Below are 20,363 nucleotides of genomic sequence, written 5' to 3' on the forward strand. Positions count from 1 at the left end.
TTTTTGCCTGTCTGTCTGGGTCATTCTTTCTCTCTGTGTGAATTGCCTCTTGGAACTCTGTTTCATTTTGTTCCCTCCTATTGGTTTCATGGACCTTCTTTCTTCCTCCATCTGAACCCTCAGGTCACAAGCCTCATTTTTCCTATTCAATATCCCTCATTTTCATTCCTGAAATGAGAAGTTCCTAGTGGGACTCAGACCTTCTTATTTCATTTGTAGTCAAGTTGGAGATGGGGTGAGTACCAGTGATTTAGAAGGTTTAAAAAGGGAGCAGAGGGCAAAGAGTTAAGCCATTAAGAGTTGATTTGTTGGAGTGAGTAATTGGATAATTTAGTTAATTGGCAGGGACCATTAAAAGGAGGTATAGCTAAAGGAGCAGCCAGTGTTTCATGGCTATAGAGTGAGTGGCTCAGTGTAGGAGTAGAGCTTTGAGGCTTTGGCTCAAGAGGCTTCGGTGAGCAGAGGCTGAGAAAGAGCTAGCTTGCTTGCTACAAGAGAGGCAAGGTGAGGTAGTTTAATCCTTTAATTAAAGTTATATAATGGAGTCAGCTAGGGCAGTGGGCTGTTCTGGTTGTGGGATGTAGGAAATCTGGGACAGTGTACTTGTCCCTGATGACTACACCTGGAGAAGGTACATCCAGCTGCAGCTCCTTACAACCTGAGTTAGGGAACTGGAGCAGGAGTTAGATGAACTGGATCTTGAGGGAGGCAGAGGCAGAAGTATTGACAGACAGGAGTGTCAGGGAGGTAGACACCCCTATAATTGAGGAGGCAGGTAGCTGAGTGAATATTAGGAGAGGAAAGGTAAAGATGCAGACAGTGCAGATAACCCCTGTGGCTGTTTCCATCAACAACTGGTGTACTGTTGATGGAGGAACTACAGGTTGAGGTGGTCATGTCTCTGCTGTAGAAGCTGGCCCCCTGGCTTAGAAGGGTAGGGAAGGGGGAGAAGAAGAGAGCGATTAATCACTGGATTAATCGAGGCTCCCAGTTGGCTTGTTGCCTCACAGTTACCAGAGTCTGGGACGTCTCTGATCGAGTACACAACATTCTAGAAGGTGAGGGTGAGAAACCTGATGTCATGGTCAGCGTGGAGACCAATCACTTAGATAGAAGTGGGAATGAGCTCCTGAAGGAAAAATATAGGGAGTTAGGGAAGAAGTTAAAAAGGAGGACCTCAAGGGTGGTAATCTTGGGATTGCTGCCTGTGCCATGTGCTAGAGAGGGTAGGATAGGAAGATGTAATGGATGAATGTGTGGCTGAAGAGTTGGTGCAGAGGGCAGGGGTTCAGATTTGTGGATCATTGGGATCTCTTCTGGGGAAGGTCTGACCTCTAAAAAAAGGATGGGGTGTACCTGAATTGGAGGGGGACCAATATCCTGGTGGGCAGGTTTGCTAGATCTGTTAGGAAGGATTAAAAATAAAATGGGGTGAAAATCAGAATGAGAACATGGAGATTAGGGTAGAAGGACAACTAGATTTGAAGGAAGAGAGGGACCAGAATGTTAAAGTTAATGAAAGGGGCTGGGTGGGGGGAAGTAATAGTAAATGGTAATCAAGGGAGTGATGTGGGGGACATTCTGTCGTGTATATATTTCAATGCAAGGAGCATTGTAAGAAAGATGAATGAGCTTGGAGCATGATTGACACCTAGGAATATGATATTGTAACCATCAGTGAAATGTAGTTGCAGGAGGGGTATGCCAGGATTCGGTTGCGATAGAATGGTAGGTGGGGGGGGGGGGGAAGAGGTAAAAGGTGGAGGAGTCGCATTGCTTGTTAAAGAAAATAGTACAGCGGTGCTATGGCAGGATATATTGGAGGGCTCAACCAGTGAGGCTATTTGTGTGGAATTGAGCAATGGGAAAGGCATGAAAACACTAATGGAAGTGTATTATAGACCACCTAATGGACAGAGGGAATTAGAGGAGCAAATTTATAAGGAGATAACAAATGTGTGTAGTAAACATAAGATGGGGTTATAGGAGATATTGACTTTCCACACATTGACTGGAACTCCCATACAGTAAAAGGGCTGGATGGGTTAGAGTCTGTCAAATATGTTCAGGAAAGAACCGACCAGAGAAAGGGCAGTATTGGATTTTCTATGAGGGAATGAGATAGGTCAGATGACAGAGGTTTGTGTTAGGGAACCCTTTGGGTTTAGTGATCATAATACTATTAGTTTTGGATTAATTATGGAGAAGGATACGGCTGGACCTAAGGTTGAGATTGACTAATTTTGAGGAGATGCAAAAGGATTCAAAATGTGTGGATTGGGATCATTTATTTTCTGGGAAGGATGCAACAGATAAATGGAAAATATTCAAGGGGGAAATTTTGAGGGTACAGAGTTCATATGTCTTTGAGAGGATTAAAGAAATGTTTAAAAAAAATAGGGAACCTTGGTTTTCAAGGGATATTGGGAATTTGGTACAGAGAAGGAGGGATATGTACAACAGGTATAGACAGTAGGGAATAAATGAGATGCTTGAGGAATATAAAGAGTGCAAAAAAAATCTTAAGAAAGAAATTAGAAAGGCTAAAAGGAGATATGAGGCTGCTTTGGCAGGCAAGGTAAAAATAAATGCAAAGGGTTTTTTACAGGTACATTAAAAGTAAAAGAACAGTGAGGGATAAAATTGGGCCCCTTAAGGATCAGAGGGGTAGACTATGTGAGGAGTCAGAAGAGATGGGGAAATTAAATTTTTTATTCTTCATTATTCTCTAACGAAAGTAGTATTGAGTCAGGTGAAGTAAGGAAAACTAGTAGTGAGGTCATGGAAAATGTACAGATTAGTGAAGAGGTAGTACTGGCTATTTTAAAAGTGAATAAAGGTGGATAAATCTCCAGCCCTGACAAGAAATTCCTTAGGATCTTGGAGGTTCATGTACAAATAGTGCAGGGTAGGTGCCAGAGGATCGGAGGGTAGCTCATGTTGTTCCGTGCTTTAAAAAGGTTTAAAAAGTAAACCAGGTAATTCTTTGGCTTGGCTTTACAGATGAAGATTAATGGAGGGGTAATGTCCACGTCAGCTGCAGGCTCATTTGTGGCTGACAAGTCCGATGCGGGACAGGCAGACATGGTTGCAGCGGTTGCAAGGGAAAATTGGTTGGTTGGGGTTGGGTGTTGGGTTTTTCCTCCTTTGTCTTTTGTCAGTGAGGTTGGCTCTGCAGTCTTCTTCAAAGGAGGTTGCTGCCCACCGAACTGTGAGGCGCCAAGATACACGGTTTGAGGCGATATCAGCCCACTAGTGGTGGTCAATGTGGCAGGCACCAAGAGATTTCTTTAGGCAGTCCTTGTACCTCTTCTTTGCTGGTGGCCAGTGGAGAGCTCGCCATACAACACGATCTTGGGAAGGCGATGGTCTTCCATTCTGGAGACGTGACTTACCCAGCACAGTTGGATCTTCAGCAGCATGGATTCGATGCTGTAGGCCTCTGCCATCTCAAGTACTTCAATGTTGGTGATGAAGTCGCTCCAATGAATGTTGAGGATGGAGCGGAGACAACGCTGGTGGAAGCATTCTAGGAGCCATAGGTGATGCCGGTAGAGAACCCATGATTCGGAGCCGAACAGGAGTGTGGGTATGACAACGGCTCTGTATACGCTAATCTTTGTGAGGTTTTTCAGTTGGTTGTTTTTCCAGACCTTTTGTGTAGTCTTCCAAATGCGCTATTTGCCTTGGCGAGTCTGTTGTCTATCTCGTTGTCGATCCTTGCATCTGATGAAATGGTGCAGCCGAGATAGGTAAACTGGTTGACCGTTTTGAGTTTTGTGTGCCCGATGGAGATGTGGGGGGGGCTGGTAGTCATGGTGGGGAGCTGGCTGACTTTCTTCAGGCTGACTTCCAGGCCAAACATTTTGGCAGTTTCCGCAAAACAAGACGTCAAGCGCTGAAGAGCTGGCTCTGAATGGGCAACTAAAGCGGCATCGTCTGCAAAGAGTAGTTCACGGACAAGTTGCTCTTGTGTCTTGGTGTGAGCTTGCAGGCGCCTCAGATTGAAGAGGCTGCCATCCGCGTGGTACCGGATGTAAACAGCATCTTCATTGTTGAGGTCTTTCATGGCTTGTTTCAGCATCATGCTGAAGAAGATTGAAAAGAGGGTTGGTGCGAGAACACAGCCTTGCTTCACGCCATTGTTAATGGAGAAGGGTTCAGAGAGCTCATTGCTGTATCTGACCCGACCTTGTTGGTTTTCGTGCAGTTGGATAACCATGTTGTGGACCTTTGGAGGGGAGGGGGCATCCGAGGCGCTCTAGTATTTGCCAAAGCCCTTTCCTACTCACGGTGTCGAAGGCTTTGGTGAGGTCAACAAAGGTGATGTAGAGTCCTTTGTTTTGTTCTCTGCACTTTTCTTGGAGCTGTCTGAGTGCAAAGACCATGTCAGTAGTTCCTCTGTTTGTGCGAAGGCCACACTGTGATTCTGGGAGGACATTTTCGGTGACACTAGGTATTAGTCTATTAAGGAGAATCCTAGCGAAGATTTTGCCTGCAGTGGAGAGCAGCGTAATTCCCCTGTGGTTTGAGCAGTCTGATTTCGCGCCTTTGTTTTTGTACAGGGTGATGATGATGACATCACGAAGGTCCGGAGGCAGCTTTCCTTGGTCCCAGCAGAGCTTGAAAAGCTCATGCAGTTTGGCATGCAGAGTTTTGCTGCCAGCCTTCTAGACCTCTGGGGGGATTCCATCCATTCCTGCTGCTTTGCCACTTTTCAGTTATTCAATTGCCTTTTATGTCTCTTCCTGGGTGAGGACCTCATCCAGCTCTAGCCTTAAGGGCTTTTGAGGGAACTGGAGCAGGGCGGATTCTTGGACTGAGCGGTTGGCACTGAAAAGAGATTGGAAGTGTTCTGACCATCGGTTGAGGATGGAGATCTTGTCGCTGAGGAGGACTTTGCCGTCTGAGCTGCGCTGCGGGCTTTGGACTTGGGATGAGGGGCCGTACACAGCCTTTAGAGCCTTGTAAAAACCCCTGAAGTCGCCAATGTCTGCGCTGAGCTGGGTTCATTTGGCGAGGTTAGTCTACCACTCATTTTGGATCTCCCGGAGTTTGCACTGAAGATGGCTGCATGTGCGATGGAAGGCTCGTTTCTTCTCTGACCATAACGGCTTTGCAAGGTTAGCCTGGTGGGCAGCTCGCTTCTTTGCCAGCAGCTCCTTGATTTGCTGGTTGTTTTCGTCGAACCAGTCCTTGGTTTCTCCTGGAGGAGAAGCCCAGTACCACTTCAGTGGATTGCAGTATGGCTGTCTTCAGCTCATCCCAGAGGGTTTCAGGGGACGAGTCCGTGAGGCAGATTGCATCCTCGAGCTTTGCTTTGAGGTTTGCCTGGAAGTTTCCTCTCACTTCATCTGACTGCAAGTTTCCAACATTGAACCACTTTCTGGGGGCTTTACTGTTCCTGGACTTTGGCTTGAAGTGAAGGTTGAGCTTGCAGCGAACAAGCTGGTGGTCAGTGTGGCATTCCGCGCTGGGCATGACCCTGGTGTGAAGCACATCTCGTTTGTCTCTTTCTCGTACCAGGACGTAGTCCTAGAGGTGCCAGTGTTTGAATCGGGGATGCATCCAGGTAGTCTTCAAGCTGTCCCTCTGCTGAAAAAGGGTGTTTGTAATGACAAGCCGCTGTTCTGCGCAGAGCTCCAACAGGAGGCACCCGTTGTCATTGCACTTGCCGACGCCATGCTTGCCCAGGATTCCTGGCCAGGTTTCTGAGTCTTTGCCGACGCGAGCGTTGAAGTCGCCAAGGATGACAACCTTGTCGGCTGTAGGGGTGCGTTGAATGAGGTTGCGCAGATCAGTGTAGAACTTGTCCTTTTCTGCTGGTTCCGCCTGGAGAGTTGGAGCTTAGACACTGATGAGGGTGATGCGACGCTTGTTTTGAAGGGGGAGTCGCATGGACATGATCCAGTCCGAGTGGCCTGTCGGGAGGTTTTCGCGTTTGGAGGCAATGGAGTTCTTGACCATGAAGCCTACACCAGATAGGCATTGTTCATCCATAGGCTTGCCAGACCAGTAGAGTGTGTAGCCCACGCCGCGTACTTGGAGGCTGCCTACATCTGCAAGGCAGACTTCGCTGAGAGCGGCTATGTTGATGTCAAGCCTGAGGAGTTCATGGGCGATGAGGGCAGACCGATGTTCAGGTCAGTGGCTGTCAGCCTTGTCTAGCATGGATCTGATGTTCCAGCATGCTAGCTTGAGTTTGTGAGCATCTTTTGAGGGGAGGACATGGAGGGGGAGGACATGGAGGGGGAGGACATGGAGGGGGAGGACATGGAGGGGGAGGACATGGAGGGGGAGGACATGGAGGAGGAGGACATGGAGGGGGAGGACATGGAGGGGGAGCTTGTGGACATGTCCTCGGGCCTGCGCAAAGGAGCTTTTAGGTGGAGTGCAGTGTGCGCAGTACTGGCCCCACCCTTTACACCCATGGTTCATGTGCCGTGGCCAAGCAAGCTGGGATGTGGCAGCGAGGTCCTTGGGTCGTAGGTTTTAGATCGGAGTGGCCTTCTCCTATGCAGGTATCTTACCCGGGCTGGAGTGGCCTGCCTCAAAGGTAAATGGTTACCACTCAGGAAGGTTCTTGTCAGTTTTCAGAGAGAGATTTGTTGTTCGCTGGACACAAACTGATCCCTTCTAATCAGCCACATCTGTGTCTTGCTGAAGAAACTTGCCCTCTCAGGGTTTTCCAGATATGATAACCTCTTTCTTTCAGGTCACCACAGAGTTCTTTTTTTTCTTATTTCAAGGGAACCATTGGACAGCCAGTCCGCTCCTCTTGTATGGACCACAATTGCTTTGACCAGGCTGAACTCAGCACTCTCAACCCATCTTCCAAATGGGGTTTTCCACAAGCTTGCCAGCTTATCCTGTTTCAGTTCCAGCTGCTGCTGCTGAACTGTGAAACCACAGAACTGAATTCTCTGTCTGTCTCTGTCAAAAGCCTGTTTTTTTTTTCTCTCTCTGCTTGCAAAACCACATGACCCTCCTAGGCTCTCAGACAGCCTATGGCTCAGAACCCAATCCTGAGTTCGTACATCTGTTGCTTTTCAAAACAACAATCCATTAGTGAAGTCTCTATAGGCACTCCCCACAGCTTTTGCAAAGGAATTTGGAGCTGGCCGATCTGTTTTGAAGTGTTTGTATGTGACCTACATTGAAAAAAACCTGCCACAATTTATTTCCCCAAAACATATCTATATACAATATGAAACACAATATTATCTGTCACTGTAGTCAACATGGTTTTGCGTGTGATAGATCATGTTTAACAAATCTTATAGAATATTTTGAGGAGGTTACTAAGAAGGTTAATGAAGGGAAGGGGGTGGACGTTGTCTATATTGACTTTAGTCTGGCCTTTGACAAGGTTCTGCATAAAAGGTTAGTTAGGAAGTTTCAAGCATTAGGAAGTAGTGAAATGGATTCAAAAATGGTTAGATGAGGGGCATGGCAAGATGGCGTAGGGAACAGACGTGTCTTCCAGACCTCTCCTGACTCTGATTTATTGTTTTGTCTTTAAGTGCCTGTTAAAATTCTTTTAAAAGTTTATAAATAATAAGAGGTGTTGGATTAGTTGGTTTATATGCAAAAAAAAGGTAAAAGAAAACATCAACGGACTGTTAAAAAACTACATTTTCCGAAATTGTCTGAGCCTACTTGTTTACAAGAAGCCAGGACTCAGCGTAGAATGGATCCAGAGGAAGACGTACAGAGTTCGGCATTGAAACTCTGTTTTAAGCCGGTGAGGCTCTCTGAAGGTCGCACTCAACAGCTTTCAGAACAAAGGACTGGACGGGTGCCAGTATTTCACACAACGGCCAATGTGAGTGCTGTTACTGAGACTTTGACAGTTGAATCAGCTGGGGCGCTACCAGCTGGAGAGTTAAAGAGCTGTCATTCGACTGCTACAGTGGTGGCGCTGCAAAATGCATCTTCAATTACAACGGTTTTTCCAGACACTGATTCAGTGAAGATGATTAAAGAGATTTGGCTTAAAGATAACCCTGATCTTCAGTCCCCTGGCTTTGCTGGGGGGACTTTGAGAGGGATTTTTATACGAAGTCAAACTGCTAGAAAAGATACTAAATTAAGGGAAGGCACAGAAGATCCCGTGGTCTCTAAGGAACAGCAAGACCCCATTATGCCTGAATCTACTTCTGTTGAAATGTCTGTTAAGGATCTTGAAGATAAGATATATTCTGTATCGAGTCACTTAGCTAATTTTGTGAACCTGTTTATTTCCAAGATTAATGCGATGGCGGAAGTCATTAATGGAGCTTTTAAGCTTGAAACCATTGAAAGATTTGAAATGTGTGATCAAGGTTTAGTTGATGCACAGGATCAACTGCAAGATGAAAATAGAATAATTGAAACATTGCAGATCCAAAATAAAAATTTAGCAAAAAAGGTTGATTATTTGGAGAATCAATCTAGACGGAACAACGTGAAAATTGTTGGTTTGCCAGAAGGCATAGAAGGACCAGATCCAAGAAAATTTTTTACTGAATGGATTCCACGAGTGTTAGGACAAGATAAATTCCCTAAAGGTTTAATACTGGAACGTGCTTATAGAGTTTTAAGAAGAAAATCTTTTTCAGGACAGAATCCAAGATCTGTTTTGATCCGTTGTTTAAACTATTGTGACAGAGAGACAATTTTACATATGGCTATTAGAAATGCCCAGCAAAATAGATCTCCTTTGATGGTTCAGAATAATTCTGTTTTCTTCTATCAAGATTTGAGTCAAGAAATTATGTTTCAATGACACAAATTTAATTCTGTGAAAGAACAGTTGTGGAAAAAATGACATAAGGGAACATTCAGGTATTCTGCGGTACTGAAGATTTTTTAGGATGGAAATTAGCCAAAGTTCTTTGACAATCCTAAAGAGGTTATGGACTTTGCTCAGTCTCTACCAATCATGCAGTTTCAGGAATGATGTAGTCCTTCAAGGTCTCCAAAGAGAGTAGAGATGTAAGGTGGGATCATGTTTTTTAAAAGAAATGGAAGCAATGGTGACCAAAGTGGTAACGTTGATTTAAAAAAAATAAATCTTTTATCTTTTTTTTTGAGAAGAGTTTAAATAGTTTAAATAATGATGATAGTTTAATGAAATGGGAGTTGGGAGAGGGAACTGGGTGGGCACTAGTTTCCAGAAGTCATCAGCTACCTGTGAGTTATCTCACACCCAATATTTTGGGGAGTTACTGCTTTGGGCGGTTTAAACAGGAGGAGGTAATTGTGACCTCTGACCTGTTTTTTTTTCTTTTTAATTTTTGGGTTAAGAAGTGAAGGTTTTTTTTAATTATTTTTTTTAAATAAATAAATTTTTTTAACTCTTTTTGTTTTCTGACTGTAACTGAGAGGGAATTAGGAGGTTTTTTTTCTCTTTTTTTGGGGAGGTTTTCTCTTTTTTCTTTCTTTTTTAAGAGGATGATGTCACAGAAGAAAATAAGTCAAAAATTGAGGATGTTGAATTAGATGAAGAGGAAGATGAGGGGAAAGGTGATAAGAAGAAAAAGAAGAAAATTAAGTACAAATATATTGAGGGAGAAGAGTTTAATAAAATTAAGTTAATTTCGATAGAGAATTTTGAAGATGTTATAAATGAAGAATATGGAGAATTTTATAAGAGTTTGAACTTTTTTTTCTTTTTTTTCTTTTTTTTATATAAGGGGAGGGGAAGGGAATAAAAAGTTTATCTGATTGTTTTTCTAAGGGATGTTTTTGTTCTCTCGATGAATTATAAAGGAAACTTGATATTAATGGAAATTCTGTATTTATGTATTATTAATTATGATTTTTTGTATAACAGATATGTGGTTGATATATGATTTTAATATTTGAACTTAGTTTTAAAGTGGATTTCATTTGTTAAATACATTTATTATGTTTGATTTAAATATATGTTTAAGGGTATTATTTTAGTATTGATTATTTTGTTGTTAAGTTTTATCCTTTTTTTTGTAAGTGGGGTTTTTTCTATTTTATTTACAACATTGTTAATTAATTCTTCACTCTTTATTTTGGGGGGGAGGGTTGGACTAATTTTAAATTAGATGATTAATGTTGTGTTATAATTATTGGGGGGGTTAATTTGTGTAGTTTAATGATGTAGTATTCTAATTTTTATTATCTTAATTTTTATTATTTCTTTAAATGTAATGTTTATTTTATTCATGTCATAAAATTTTAAATAAAGTTTAAAAAAAATGGTTAGATGAAAGATGCTAGACAGTAGTGGTGGAAAATTGTCAAATTGGAGGCCGGTGACTAGTGTAGTGCCTCAGGGATCAGTACTGGGTTCTTTGTTGTTTGTCATATATATTAATGATCTAGATCACACATGTCAAACTCAGGCCCGCGGGGCAAATTTGGCCCGTGATATAATTATATTTGGCACGCAAGATCATATCAAATATGTATTAGAGCTGGCCCGCTGGCCGCTGCGCCAGTATAGCGCATGCACAGCTAATACTACAAATCCCAGAATGCTTTGCAAATGCATTGGCGTCAGCCCGCTAATAGCCCCCACCTCCTCTCTTTATTTTCATTAGCATCTGCGACCTGTCGCCCAACTCACATGTAATAAACCCATTACGAAAAATGGCCAAACGAAAGACAGAAAACAGGACCTTTCAAGACAGGTGGGAGGCAAACTCTGACCCCAGAGTTTGATGAACTTGCATCTAAGAAGAGATGCCAAGTATCTGGTTTAGACCCAGGTGCATCAGAGTAAATCACAGTGTAGCAAGCGAAGCTTGGATTCATATTTTCTTTGGTTAACTTTGGACTCTTCATAGTTGAAAAATTGGATTTTCATTGAAGCAAGTTGTTATTTTTTTGACTTGTTGGCTTGTGAAAAAAATACATTTAAAAGGAGCTTAAAGGCTATAGAGAAATATTATTTATTGAATATTTTATTTCTCATTTGTTAATGCTTCTTCTGGAAAGAGTTTAACCAAAACTATTATTAAACATTTATTTTAATAAGAAAAAGTTTAACATTACATATGTGGAAAGAAGAGAAAACATGCAGATGTTGTTGAAAATTTTCAATAAATATTTAGTTTGGTCCACGACTTAGTCCAAGTTTTTAATTTTGGCCCTCTGTGAATTTGAGTTCGACACCCCTGATCTAGATGATAGGGTGGTAAATTGGATTAGTAAGTATGCAGATGATACTAAGATTGTTTGGTGTTGTGGACAGTGAGGAAGTTTTTCAAAGGTTGCAGTGGGCCAGTTAGAAGAGTGGGCTGAAAGATGGCAGATGGAGTTTAATACTGATTAGTGTGAGGTGCTTCATTTTGGTAGGAATAATCAGCGAAGGTCATACATGTTAAATGGTCGACAGTTGAGGAGTGCAGTAGTACAAAGTGATTTTGGAATTCTGGTACATAATTTCCTAAAAGTAGAGTCAAATGTAGATAGGGTGGTGAAGAAAGCTTTTGGTATGTTGGCCTTCATAAATCGGAGCATCGAAAGCAGGAGTTAGATATCATGTCAAAGTTGTATAAAGCATTGGTAAAGCCAAATTTGGAATATTGTGTGCAGTTTTGGTCACCGAATTATAGGAAGGATATCAACAGAATAGAGAGAGTGCAGAGAAGATTTACAAGAATGTTGCATGGGTTTCAGGGTTTGAGTTACAGGGCAAGGTTAAACAGGTTAGGACTTTATTCCCTGTAGCATAAAAGATAGAGAGTTGATTTGATAGAGATATTTAAAATTGAGGGGGACAGATAGAGTAAATGTGGACAGGCTTTTTCTATTGAGAGTGGGGAAGATTCAAACAAGAGGACATAGATTGAGATTGAAGGGGGAGCAGTTTAGGGAAAACATGAGGAGGATTTTCTTCACTCAGAGGGTGGTGGGAGTGTGGAATAAGCTTCTGGCCAAAGTGGTAGATGTGGGCTTGACTTTATTATTTAAGGAAAAGTTGGATAGCTATATGGATGAGAGGGATATGAAAGGTTATGGGCTGAATGCGGATCAATGGGAGTCGGTGGGAGAAAGTTTTTGGCATGGACTTGAAGGACCAAACTGGCCTCTTTCTGTGTGGTCTTTGTTATTTTAAAAAATATTTTGCATCTGTGTAGCCAAGGTCTCCCTCAATCCTGGATTTGTTCCCCTCTTTCACACTATGAAATCCCTTTGTTATTTCTTCTCCCCTCCACCCCACCCCCCCCCCACATCCCCATTTCACCACCTGATTTGACTCTCTCTAAAAATATCCCACTCCCTATTTATCCAAGGTCCCTCCCTCTCTTTCTTGTCCCAAAGCTCACTCTATCCATATCCTGGGTCCCATTCCATCCCATATATCTTCCTCTCTGATTTTCTTTCCTCTATCCCAAGTCTTAAATATTCAAGGACAGTTGATCTACCTCTCCAGTTTCCCTTTATCTCAGGACTCTCTCTCCACCTCATAATTCTCTCTCCTGGGGTTCCTCACTCTGTCCTGCATCACACTATCCCAAGTCTCCTCTCTCACTGTCCCTATCCTCCTTGTCGATTTATCTTTGTCACTTTCCCAGGTGTCTCTTTCTCTCCTGGGTCTCCTTATCAGTCAGTACTTTCTCTCCCAGGCTTCTTTCTATCTCTCACTCTCAATCTTGGGTCTATCTCCTAGGTTTCTCTCCCCCCCCCCCACCCCACACACACACACACACACACACACACACACACACACACACACACACACACACACACACACACACACACACACACACACACACACACACACACACACACACACACACACTTTTGACTCTGTTATTCCGAGTCTCTATCTCACTATCCCTCGCTTCTCTCTTCCCCTCTCTATCCAGTGCCTTTCTTCCCCCCCCATCCCATATCTCTCCTTTTTTTCCCCCAAGGTCTTTCTCTCTCTAAACTCACCAGTACAAATTTGACCCCAGTCAAAGGCCCCTCTTCTCCAACAACAGCTGAGAAATAAAATATATCACTTCTACTTGAGGGATAATTTTGAATGGAATACTGTTATCAATTTAATCCATTCTGTAAGTTGATAGAGACAGATGAAACATGGGTGAGATGGGATATTGGAACCTCCCCTGTCAGGACGTTACCGTGTGGCCTCAACCAGAAGGCGACATCCCTCTCTGTGTAAATATCGCAAAATTTATCACTACCAAACATTCCCTCAACTTGCAGTCTGGACTTGCCACCATTTCTGATTCATTATTGCCTGTGTGCCAAATGGAAAGTTGGGGAGCAGACAGTATTCTGACTTCAATTCTGAAACTTGCTGGCAGATGAATATTCTCTCATATCCCCAATCACATCACCCTCATTCGTGGAGAAGTTGATTGTTTTAAATTACAGAGGTGCCAGAACAGCACTGCACCCCTGTTAATAACTATCGACCAATAGCACTTACATCAACAGTTCTGAAAGGCTGGTGTGAATGGTGACATGGATTCGTTCCACATCGCCTATTGTAACAACAGGTGTGTAGTGGATGCCATCTCACTAGGTCTACACAAAGCCCTGGAGCACCTAGACAGTGAAGATGCATTCATCAGGATGCATTTTATCAGCTACAGTTTGGCATTTAACACCATCATCCCCTCAAAACTGACTAGCAAACTCCAAGTTCTGGGGCTCAACACCCTACTATGAAATTGGATTTATTCACCTCCAGACCACAATCAGTGAGGATTGGCAAGAACATCTCCTCCACAATCTCTATCAGTCCTGGATCGCCACAGGGCTGTTTTCTTAATCTCCTGCTCTTCACTTCACACGTACGACTGTGTGACATGGAACGGCAATAGCGCCATCTACAAATTTGCTGATGATACCACGATAGTGGATTGTATAAAGAGAGGGGATGAGTCAGCAGACAGGAGCGACATTGCAAACTTGGCTGAATGGTGCTCCGACAACAACTTTGCGCTCAGTAGGACTTTTCACACTGCTGTGAACAAGTGAGTTAAACAAATAATTTACCTACCCTGGAATCGCACTGTGTGAAAAGGTCAGACTAGTCAGGGGCAGAAAAATTGACTGGGCTCCAAGACCTGGGTGAGAGGGGTACTGGGTGGGAGGGGTACTTTCAGAGCCTGCCTGAGTTCACCTGCCAATCCCCTTCTGGCATTATGAAGCAACAAAGGCTTACCGGGAAGGCTTCGTGACATCAGTGCCCGTGTGCATCTGTCACATAGGTAATCTGCCTCTTTGAAGATTTTGTAACTTTGGCTTTTCATGCAAAAAGCATAATTTATGAAACAAACTATTACTTTTACTATTCAATTCCCTGGTGTTTTAAGTTGACATTAAAACTTCTCTCTCTTCTCTTTGGCTTGGCTTCGCGGACGAAGATTTATGGAGGGGTAAATGTCCACGTCAGTTGCAGACTCGTTGGTGGCTGACAAGTCCGATGCGGGACAGGCAGACACGGTTGCAGCGGTTGCAAGGGAAAATTGGTGGGTTGGGGTTGGGTGTTGGGTTTTTCCTCCTTTGTCTTTTGTCAGTGAGGTGGGCTCTGCGGTCTTCTTCAAAGGAGGTTGCTGCCCGCCGAACTGTGAGGTGCCAAGATGCATGGTTTGAGGCGATATCAGCCCACTGGTGGTGGACAATGTGGCAGGCACCAAGAGATTTCTTTAGGCAGTCCTTGTACCTCTTCTTTGGTGCACCTCTGTCTTGGTGGCCAGTGAAGAGCTCGCCATACAACACGATCTTGGGAAGGCGATGGTCCTCCATTCTGGAGACGTGAACTACCCAGCACAGTTGGATCTTCAGCAGCATGGATTCATTGCTGTCGGCCTCTGCCATCTCGAGTACTTCAATGTTGGAAATGAAGTTGCTCCAATGAATGTTGAGGATGGAGCGGAGACAACGCTGGTAGAAGCGTTCTAGGAGCTGTAGGTGATGCCGGAAGAGGACCCATGATTCGGAGCCGAACAGGAGTGTGGGTATGACAACGGCTCTGTATACGCCAATCTTTGTGAGGTTTTTCAGTTGGTTGTTTTTCCAGACTCTTTTGTGTAGTCTTCCAAAGGCGCTATTTGCCTTGGCGAGTCTGTTGTCTATCTCGTTGTCGATCCTTGCATCCGATTAAATGGTGCAGCCGAGATAGGTAAACTGGTTGACCATTTTGAGTTTTGTGTGCCCGATGGAGATGTGGGGGGGAATTTATGTATAAATAGCCAAGTCTACAAAAAGCAGGAAGAAAAAAATGCTACTGACGGTTCTGGGAGTGCACATTAGGCCCATTGAGCATCTGTAGACTGAAGAAAGGTTAACATTATGCAAGGCAGAGCGCTCAGCTGTCTGTTCTGTTTATTAATTCTATAACAAGTTCCCTATGCAGCCAGAAATAATTAAAAGGAGAACTTGTTGCTCCATTTGTTAATAAGAAGCCAGTTGAGATTTTCCATCACTCTGTCATATCCCGCCAACCAGTAACTTCATCTTGTAACGTTCTTTCAATTCTCCTCAGTGCCTTAACTGTACAAGATATTTGCAAGTAAGTTTTTGCAGGTGACAGTCTATTTTAGTTTAAAAGTGTTAAATAAGTAATTTTAAGTAATTAATATTTAAAAGTCCCATAACAACAAAGCCTGACATTCACAGAATGACGTGTGGCAACTCTAGAATTCTTATGGCCCCTGTGGATGCCGTTATGTGCCCAGAGGACCTCAAAGCCCAGCAGCAATAGAAATTCACTAAGACAAATGATTATTTAAACAAAAGTTGCTTTTAATTACCTTTAAACATGAAAACAGGATCAAACTTTAACTTATTCCTATTAACTTAACCCCCCTTCTGATTCTAAATGCACTAGTATGTGTAAGTTCAGAAAAGTTCTTTAATTTACAGTCTAATCTCACTTCAATTAGAGGTTAAAAATTGAGATGGAGGGAGGAAAGAGAATTGAGGCTGTAGCTCCTGAGGAGAGGTTTTTGGCAAGTAGAGAGGCAAATCTAGTGCCTCCTTTTGATGAGGGAGATATAGATACATATTTTCAGCTTTTTGAAAAGGTTACTGAGAGTTCAAGATGCCCAAAAGAAAAATGGCCTCTTGTGCTCCAAAGTGTATAGAAGGGAAAAGCACAAATTGCATACTCTAGTTTGACTATAGAGCAAGTGGCAAATTATTATACTATTAAACAAGCAGTATTGAAAGCTTATGAGTTTGTTCCAGAAGCATATAGCCAAAAATATAGGAGTTTGGTGAAGACGTGGAACTAATCGTATGGATTTTGCTCTGAGAAAATGTGTATGTCTTGACCATAGGTGCACCTCAAAGGGAATAAATAATTTTGACAGATTGAGAAAATTTATATTAATTGAGGAAATTAAAAGGTGTGTTCCAAATGAGATTAAATTATATTTGGATGAGTGAGAAATGGGGGCTTGGCAGCAAATGGCAAGGTTAGCTGATGAATATGCCTTGATTCATGAAAAAAAAACAAATTTCAGAATAGTGAGCCTTTTCAAAGGGTTAATGTGGAACAGATTATAAACCTGTTCAGAAGGTTAATGTGGAGCAGACTATTAAGCCTGAAATTAAGTCTGGGGAGAATGTTAATAGAAAAAATGAAGGTAAGGTGGGAAATGACAGAATTTCTGGATTTATAGGTCATTTTTGTAAGAAACCTGGTCATGTTATTGTAAATTGCTTAGTGTTGAAAAAGAGGTGAAAAAAGGAGGTTTTACCAGAAGCATGTAATCAGACAGTTGAATTTAAGGAGAGCGGATGTTCCAAAACTGGTAAGGGTGTTATGGATATTTTCAAACCTTTTGTGTCAGAGGGCTTGATTTCAGTGCAGGAGGGAGAATCACAGGTTCCAGTTAAAATTCTTAGAGATACTGGAGCTGCCCAGTCACTGTTGTTGGAGAATGTTTGATCAAAAGACTGACACAGGAGAGACGACTTTGATTAGAGGAGTTGGAGGTGAGATGGAGTCAATATCTCTTCACAACATCGTGCTGAATTCAGAATTAGTTAAAGGAACTGTTGTAGTAGGAGTTATTTCAAATTTACCCATGCAGGGAGTCTCATTGTTATTAGGGAATGATTTGGCAGAGGATAAAGTTGGATCAGTTTTGAGATTAACAAATCAGCCTAGTAAGGAAGAAATTGAAGAAGATTGTGAGATATATCCTGCATCTCTGTGTAAGAAAATGATAAGAGCAGAAGAAAATCCAGTTGATAGAAACTTTCCAAGTACTTCTGAAACAGTCTTGAAAGAGCAGGTTAATTGTGAGAGTCAGGATTTCTCTTTGTCAAGGAAAGAGTTAATTCAACAACAGAGAATAGATACAGATCTTTTTGACTTAAGGGACAAAGCAGTAAGTGACTGAAGATTAAAGAAATGGCCTGAGGATATTACTTGAAGGGTAAATTGTTAATGAAACCTGATTTAGAGGACAAGGGTAGTGGAGAACAGTCTGTACCAGAGGTGTGACCGGTTTGAGGAAGTTATTGATCATAAGATTATGGAAACAGAATCTTGTGAGGGTAATCTTAAAGAAACCAAAAAGGACATTAATGATTTATCATGATGTGGATGTGAGAGAGGCCAGTCCCATAAAACAACACCCATATAGAATACACATTCAGAAGAGTAAAATCATGGATCAGGAGGTGGAATATTGGTTGAGAAATGATATTATTAGACCTTTGAACTTAGATTGGAGTTCTCCTTGTGTTCTGTTACCTGAACCAGATGGAACTGTTAGATTCTGTACAGATTACAGGAAGGTTAATTCAGTAACTAAAAAAGATGCTTATCCTATTCCAAGAATACATGACTATTGTCAAAGTTGGGAAAGCTTGGGAAAGATAAATTTTTTACGAAATTGGATTTGTTGAAGGGTTACTGGTGTGTGCCTCTAACTGAGAGAGGAAAGAAAATCTTGGCTTCTGTAACTCCATCTAGTTTATCTGAGTATAATGTGTTACCTTTTGGCATGAAAAATGCCCCTGCAACATTCCAAAGGATGATTAATTTGGTAACCCAAGGGTTAACACATACAGATGCTTATATTGATGACTTAGTCACAAAAAGTAACACATGGGAAGAACATCTGAGGCAAATGGACAAATTGTTTGCAAGATTATCCAAAGAAAACTTAACTCTTAATTTAGCAAAAAGTCATTTTGGACATGCTACTGTCACATATTTAGGTCATGTAGTTAGTTGGTCATGGCAAAGTTGTACCTATTCAAGTTAAGGTGAATACAATTTCTAAATTTCCTATTCCCAATGGCAAGAAAGCAGTGAGAAGGTTAGGAATGGTAGGATATTATCACAAATTTTGCTGAGGTTGGTCTTCCTTTAATCAATCTTTTGATTGAAAAAAGGGGAGAAATTTGTGTGGACTAAAGTGTGTCAGACAGCTTTTGAAAATTTAAAGGAGATGTTATGCCATTACCCTGTTTTAAAATCTCCTGATTTTGACAGACTATTTTCATTGACAGTGGATGCCAGTGAGGGGGTAGCAGGTGCAGTTTTGTTACAAAAGCATAATGAAATTGACCATCCAGTTGCCTACTTTTCAAAAAAATGTAATGTTCATCAAAGGAACTATTCCACTATTGAGAAGGAACTGTTGTCTAGAATACTTGCTTTGCAGAATTTTGATGTATATCTCAACAATCTTCTGGTGTTTTTGAATATAAACAGAAGATTGTTAAACTGGAGTTAAATATTGCTAGCATATAATCTGGAAATTAATCATATCAGAGGTACAAATAATATGGTAGCAGATTGTCAAAATGTTAAAATTATTCATATATAGATATATATGCTCTCAACATTGGATAACATTGTTATTACATGTTATATATTGTATTTTGTAATCATTTTAGTATTGTAAATCAATTTAGTTATAACTGAATTTTAACTTGAGTTAAAATTCCTTAGTAGAGGGAAATGTGACAGATTATGTTATATTTTATACTGTACATAGATATGTCTTAAAAGGAGATAACTTGTGGTAGGTTTTTTTTTAGTGTAGGTCACGGACAGACACTTCAAAACAGATATTTAAAATGCCAGAGCTCTGCTCAAGACCGACAGTCCAGGCTCCGGCTCTGGGTGTGTTTGCAGAAACTTTGAAGAATGCCTATAAGGACTTCACATGCAGGTGTTAATTGGACATGCAACAGATGAATGAAGTCCAATTCCAATTCAACAGATCTATCCTCTGGAAATTTTTCTACATCTTTATCAACATATTTTACCTCACCTATATAATATTTCACTATAATCCTGTGTATTTGTATTTTCCTCATCCAATGCTTGACTTCAGTCAGCTTTAATGCCTTAGAAATAGCCATTAGTTCCTCTTTTCTCTGGCTCTTGTCAGACTCTGGCTTTTACCTTACTCTTAATTTAGTCTATGTGTGGTCTGAGACCAGCGTGTTCTTTGAATGAAGTGATAGGAGAAGGTATTCGGTTCAACAGTCAATTTATTACACAGCACAAGAATAAAACTTAACAGAGCTCTGGGTCAGTCGTTAGTTCATAGGTCACCTGCACAGTGAGCTATTCCCCAAGACTGACCCCTATTGTCCAGTTGGCTCAGTTTATATAGATCAACCTTATCATACAGAACAAAAGTTGTCTTCCTTTGCTAGATCTTTTTGCATAAGGGTTATCACAAGTCATCTCCTGTTTTGCAGATATCTGGGGTGTAGCGCTCCCATCTTAATCCTCCAGGCCAGACTATCCTGTTGTTTTGATCAGAAATGAATTCATCCCCAGATATTTCTAATCACCATTCTGTTCTTGTCTGGCCAATTTCTGCTGTTCTCTTTAACACCTCCTCCTGCCTTAATCTTCCTCCTAGACTGGTTTTCCATTCCCTTTGTTTCTTGCAGGCCATTCTTTGTTCTGGTCTGGCCTGTGTCTCCTGTGCTACTCACCACCTCCTTTAGTTTGAGCATTCCTCCTAAATCGTTTTATGCATTTCATCTCCCTGTATTTTGGAGCAGACAATTTTGCTCAGCCAACTTTGCTCCATGCTGTGATTGCCACTTAATCACATTCCTCTTTTCCCCTGAACCATGCAGTAAATATACACTTATTAATTAATCATTTATTTCATAATGTTTTAACCCCTAGATTCCAACATCAACCACATCAGTGTCTTGCTGAAGAAACTTGCCCCATCAGGATTTTCCAGATGATATCCTTTTACAGGTCACCACAGAGTTCCTTTTCTGTTTCCCTTATTTCAAGTGAAACATTATACAGCCAGCCATCTCCTTTTGTATAGACCACAAGGGCTTTGACCAGGCTGAACTAAGAACTCACAACCCATCTTCAAAATGTGGTTTTTCCACAAGCTTGTCATATTCCAGTCCCAGCTGCTGCTGATCTC

The sequence above is a fragment of the Narcine bancroftii genome, chromosome 5, assembly GCF_036971445.1.
Source record: "Narcine bancroftii isolate sNarBan1 chromosome 5, sNarBan1.hap1, whole genome shotgun sequence".
Taxonomy (NCBI): Eukaryota; Metazoa; Chordata; class Chondrichthyes; order Torpediniformes; family Narcinidae; genus Narcine; species Narcine bancroftii.